Here is a 6000-nt window from a genome sequence, read left to right as displayed (position 1 = left end):
ACATCTTTAGTTTCAATTAATTCTTAGAAAACGGAGAAAATTTCTATTTGCCCGAAAGTACCATTTGCCAGAATGTATCAATCCCCAGAACTTAATATTTAATATTAAATTCTGGGGATTGGTGTTAGGTTGACAACCACTGCGTTCTGTGTATGTACCCTCTTTTCTATTCTGTGTCTTCTGCCACTGTTCTGAATATTATTGTCAGTAGAGTATTATACGTTCACTAGAATATACGTTGTATGTAGTACTCGCGACTCGCTTTATATTCTCCTGGCTAATCCGAAACCCTTTAGGTTATTGGCCCAAGCTACGCCGCGAAAAGTTATTACGGAAATTAGTGAAAATGCAGGAGGAAAGTTCTAGCCGAGTGTTAATGCCACTTTTTGATGGCTCCAATTTTGCAGCATGGAAGTTTAGAATGCAAGTACTCCTCGAAGAGCATGAATTGCTGGAGTGCGTGCAGAACAATGCAGTAGATGTGGAGGAGCTGAAAGTGGCAGCAGGGGACAACGCCGCAGTGATAGAACAAAAGGATAAAGCGATGAAAGACCGACAGAAAAGTGATCGTAAATGCAAGTCACTGTTGGTGTCGCAAATACACGACTCCCAACTGGAGTATATCCAAGGAAAACAGTCACCAAAGGATATTTGGGATGCGTTACACCTAGTCTTTGAACGTCGTAGTATAGCCAGTAGAATGCACCTCAAACGACAGATGCTGACAATGCGTTTCGAGGGAGGAACTCTGCAGCAGCATTTCTTGGCCTTCGATAAAGTGGTACGCGAATATCGGGCGACTGGTGCAACACTGGATGATTTGGACGTCGTGTGCCACCTTCTTCTTACTCTTAGTCCGTCGTACGCTGGAGTGGTCACCGCTTTGGAAACTATGCCTGAAGAAAACCTATCTATTGAGTTCGTCAAGTGTAGGCTCTTGGATGAAGAGACGAAGCGGAGAGGGGCAGAGATGGTTTCTGTTTCGAGCGTTTCAAATGGTAGTGATGCAGCGTTTTTCGGAACGAAGAAGAAACAGCTGAAATGCTTCGGGTGTAAGAAAGAAGGCCATCGTGTGTTTGAGTGTCCTGAAAAGAAGAAAAGGGCGCTGAACAAGAAGAATAGCTCGAAAGCCAACGTTGCGGAATCCAGTGACCGTGGAGGTGTATGTTTTGTGGGTGTCAGCAACGGTATAAACCTGCTAAAAGCGGACCGAACAAAATGGTTCATTGATTCGGGGGCAACTGACCATTTAGTGCGAGACAGAACATTGTTTGGTGAGATTCATCGTCTGGAAAAACCTATTGAAATAGCCGTCGCCAAGGATGGTGAAGTGATAGTTGCTGAGCACTGTGGGACTGTTGAAGTGGTGTCCGTTGTTGATGGGAAATTCATCGACTGCACTATTAGGAATGCTCTATTTGTTCCGACATTGCGCTGTAATTTGTTCTCGGTACTCAAAGTAGAACAAGCTGGAATGCGAGTAGTGTTTGAAGAAGGAAGAGCGAAGATCTATCGGGGATTGGAAATTGTAGCCAGTGGTTCCCTACGACAGAAACTTTATGAGTTGGACTTTTACTCAAAACGATCTAGTGCGCGGGAGTCGTATTTGTCGTGTGGGCAGATTTGCAAAGATGCTGAACTTTGGCATCGCCGATACGGGCATTTGAGCGACAAAGGTATGAAATGTCTGGTGAAAAATGCCATGGTAACTGGACTAACAGTGAGTATCGATCGGAACAAAAATTTGACATCTTGTGAACCGTGTCTGTTGGGAAAACAAACAAGAAAACCGTTTGTTTCACGTGATACTAAACGATCTTCGCGAGTGCTTGAACTTGTCCATACAGACGTGTGCGGTCCAGTGACACCAGAAGGACTCGATGGCAAGAAATATTTCGTTACTTTTATTGATGATTGGAGCCACTTTACGATGGTATACCTGATTGGCTCAAAGGATGAAGTGGTGCAGTGTTTCAAAGAATATGAGGCATTTGTGACGGCAAAGTTCGAGCGAAAGATCTCTCGCCTCAAGTGTGACAACGGAGGGGAGTATAGAAGCAAACGGTTCAAACAGTTTTGTGTAGCGAAGAGAATTAGAATTGAGTGGACAGTTCCCTATACCCCAGAACAGAACGGTGTAAGTGAGCGCATGAACCGTACCTTGGTAGAGCGGGCCAGAGTAATGCTTGCAGACTCTGGCATTGACAAGCGGTTCTGGGGGCAAGCCGTGGGGACGGCCGCGTACTTAACTAACAGGAGCCCAACCGTTGCGATTAGTACGAATCAGACTCCTTTCGAACTGTGGGAATCCCGAAAACCCAATGTGACGAATCTACGTGTGTTTGGAAGTGCGGTTTATGTTCACGTGCCGAAAGAACTGAGACGAAAACTTGACGACAAAGCGTGGAAAGGGATTTTTATCGGTTATTCGTACGGTGGCTATCGCGTCTGGGACCCTGTGAGAAAGGTGATTGTTTCGGCACGAGATGTTGATTTTTTGGAAGCAAGAAGAAGAGTACGTGAAGCAGTAGATCAATTCATGGACGTTCCTGCAAAAGGGCTAGTGGACGAAGATGTAAAAAGTGATTGTTCTCAACATGAAGATTTGTGTGACGAGTCGGAAGAAGAATATTGCAGCCCCGATGAAGAAGCTGTTCCGGAAAGCGAAGAGTCAAAAGAAGATCACCCTGGAAGACCACAGCGGATGCGGAAGGCACCTGATTGGCATCGAGACTACGATATGGAATATGCTGGATTTGCCCTTAGAGCAATGAATTTCGTGGAGGAGATTCCGAGTACGATAGAGGAACTGCGTAAGCGTGATGACTGGGACAAGTGGAAAGCAGCTATTGACGACGAAATGAGTTCATTGATTAAAAACAACACTTGGACGTTGGAGAAGTTACCGGCAGGACGAACGGCGGTCAGCTGTAAATGGATTTTTAAGGTGAAACGAAGTGCTCCAGGAAAAGTTGACAAATATAAGGCGAGGCTTGTTGCAAGGGGTTTCACACAAAAACACGGTTTTGATTATTTGGAAACCTACTCCCCGGTTGCTAAGCTGGAGACACTACGAGCGGTTCTTGCGTTGGCCAACAGAGACCGTATGTTTGTTCACCAAATGGACGTAAAAACCACCTTTTTGAACGGGAAACTGACTGAAGAAGTGTACATGACTCCACCGGAAGGGTTTGAGCAGGGGACTGGACAGGTGTGCCGGTTAAATCGTGCCTTATATGGGCTGAAGCAGGCATCCCGCACCTGGAATGAGAGATTCCACAGTTTTGTCGTCAAACTTGGATTCACTCGTAGCAAGAATGACCTGTGTCTCTACACGCGAGGAGTGGGCATGGGAAAAGTGATGTTAGTGCTTTATGTGGACGACATTCTGTTAGTTAGTGCGTCAATAAGAACTTTAGAGAAAGTGAAAAGCCAACTCTCGTCGGAATTTGAAATGACTGATGATGGATCTGTAAAACAGTTTCTGGGTCTGACGATTGATCGCGATGTTTCCGAGGGGGTCATGAAGATTAGTCAGCGGAGTTATTTTGAGAACCTGTTACGTCGTTTCGATATGGTAGACTGCAAGCCCATTTCAACGCCGATTGAGTATCGTTTGAGACTGAAGAAAGGTGTTGAAGAGCATAGGACAACAAAGCCGTACAGGGAGCTCATTGGCTGTCTCATGTACGCGTCGCTGGCTACAAGGCCGGATCTGTCGGCCGCTGTGAACTATTTTAGCCAGTTCCAGTCATGCCCAAATGAGGAACATTGGGTTCATTTGAAGAGAATGCTGAGGTACGTCAGAGGCACGATGGATATTGGACTGGTGTACAAGGCGAGTGCGGGTGATCAACCTGTCGAAATTTATACGGATGCAGATTGGGCAAATGATTCTCTGGATCGAAAGTCGGTTTCCGGTGGCATCATAAAGCTGTTTGGTTGCACTGTCAGCTGGGCTACGAGGAAACAGCAATCAGTGGCGCTTTCTTCTACAGAGGCCGAACTTTCGGCTTTATGCACGATTGTGTGTCATGGCTTGTGGATTGTTCGAGTTCTACACGATTTGGGACGATCTGTTGCAGGACCGATTCCTGTTCACGAAGATAATAAATCCACTATTCGAATTGCTGAAGATGAGCGAGACTGTAAGCGATTAAAACATGTGGATACTAAATTCCACTTTCTGAGGGACTTAGTGCAACAAAGTGTCATTAAAATTCAATTTGTGCCATCGTCTGAACAACAAGCAGACATAATGACAAAAGGACTTCCTACTAGTTCATTCAAGAAGTTGCGTTCAATGTTAGGTATTGAGACCTGCAGTGATTGAGCAGGGGTGTTAGGTTGACAACCACTGCGTTCTGTGTATGTACCCTCTTTTATATTCTGTGTCTTCTGCCACTGTTCTGAATATTATTGTCAGTAGAGTTTTATACGTTCACTAGAATATACGTTGTATGTAGTACTCGCGACTCGCTTTATATTCTCCTGGCTAATCCGAAACCCTTTAATTGGTACATTCTGGCAAATGGTACTTTCGGGCAAATAGTATTCTGGCAAAAGGTACTTTCTGGCAAATGGTTTTCTGGCGTTTGTCATTCTGGCGAATGGTTTTCTGGCGAACGGTTTTCTGGCAAATATCGCACAATCACCAATCGCACATCCCCCGGACGTAACAAAGTGCATAGGTCCACAAACATAGGGTATGGTGAAAATACTGCTGACCGAAGTCCATTGAGTTGTCCAAAAAAAAATCTCACGAAACCTACTGCAAACCTATCCATATACGTGAGAACAAAAGATGTTAACAAAGTTCTTACAGATAGATTAACACGGAAAATCTGAACACAAACCACTACGTCACACAGAAATTTGGATTGGTCAATTAGGCCGAATGCCCAATGGATACACACTCAATCCTGAATTGCTTATTCGGTACTTTTTTGACGAAATTAGGACAGCAGTACGATTTAAGTAGTTTCGATAATCGATTTTACTGAGGCTCAGTACTCCAACTGTCAAAAACGGGTGCAAAATGTAAACAATCCATTACAGCTGTATTCAGCTGTTCTAATTTCGTAAAAAAATTACCGAACACGGTAATCAAAATTAAGTGTGTAGAGTGATGATCAAGAATCGCAATTCAGTGATTATGGAACAGGAATCGGAACGGTTTCTTAAATTTTTCGGTTTTCCAATAATTGGCTGATACTTCTACAGTATAAATATTGCCTTATTGTTTACCGTAATCAACAATCAAAATCTAGTGTCAAAATCTAGTCTTACTAACTAAGAAGAACAGCCTATGTTTAAAAGAAGGCAAAATTCACTAGTTTAACATCAACGGTTTCGCTGCAAAAAGCTATTTTTCTACAACGAAACTATTCTCTCTAGTTCAAATAGTGAATTTTTCCTTCTTCTAAACAAAGGCTGTTCTTTCTAGTTTCATTGCAAGATTAGTTTTTGGCATAAATTGTTGATTATATTAGAATCATAAAGCAATATTGGTATTGCGGAACTAATGGTTAATTATTGAAAAAATAACAGATCTTTAACCCGATTGAGCATGAGCATGAGCATGAGCATGATTGACCGCCCGCGGTTGCTCCTCTGTTATTGCAAGGACAACTGCATTTACACAAAGAACCAACAGATGATGCTTGGGATTAGCTTTCTTTTCATTGTGTAAATGCTGGAATCCCAATACTTTTGAATAAGCAATACCAGCGCCGGCCGCGTCCGAATGCAGGTCACTTGAGGATAGGGAAGGAAGTGATGACGTGATTCTCGCTTAGGCCAATAACCGAGGAATTCTCTGCGTTACTACGAGAAATTACTAGGAGTTTGGACAGGGGAAATGGAGATGTGTTGAGGATTTTGACGTGGTAAACGAGTGTAATGCTTTGAATCGCGATTAATAATGCGCTCGCGAAGAAATACCCTTCTAAACCTTGGACGACGAACGCGATCTTTTGTGCCTCAAAACTCACCCTACAT

This window comes from Aedes albopictus, chromosome 1 (genome assembly GCF_035046485.1).
Source record: "Aedes albopictus strain Foshan chromosome 1, AalbF5, whole genome shotgun sequence".
Classification (NCBI taxonomy): Eukaryota; Metazoa; Arthropoda; class Insecta; order Diptera; family Culicidae; genus Aedes; species Aedes albopictus.
Note: the sequence above shows the minus strand (reverse complement) of the source record.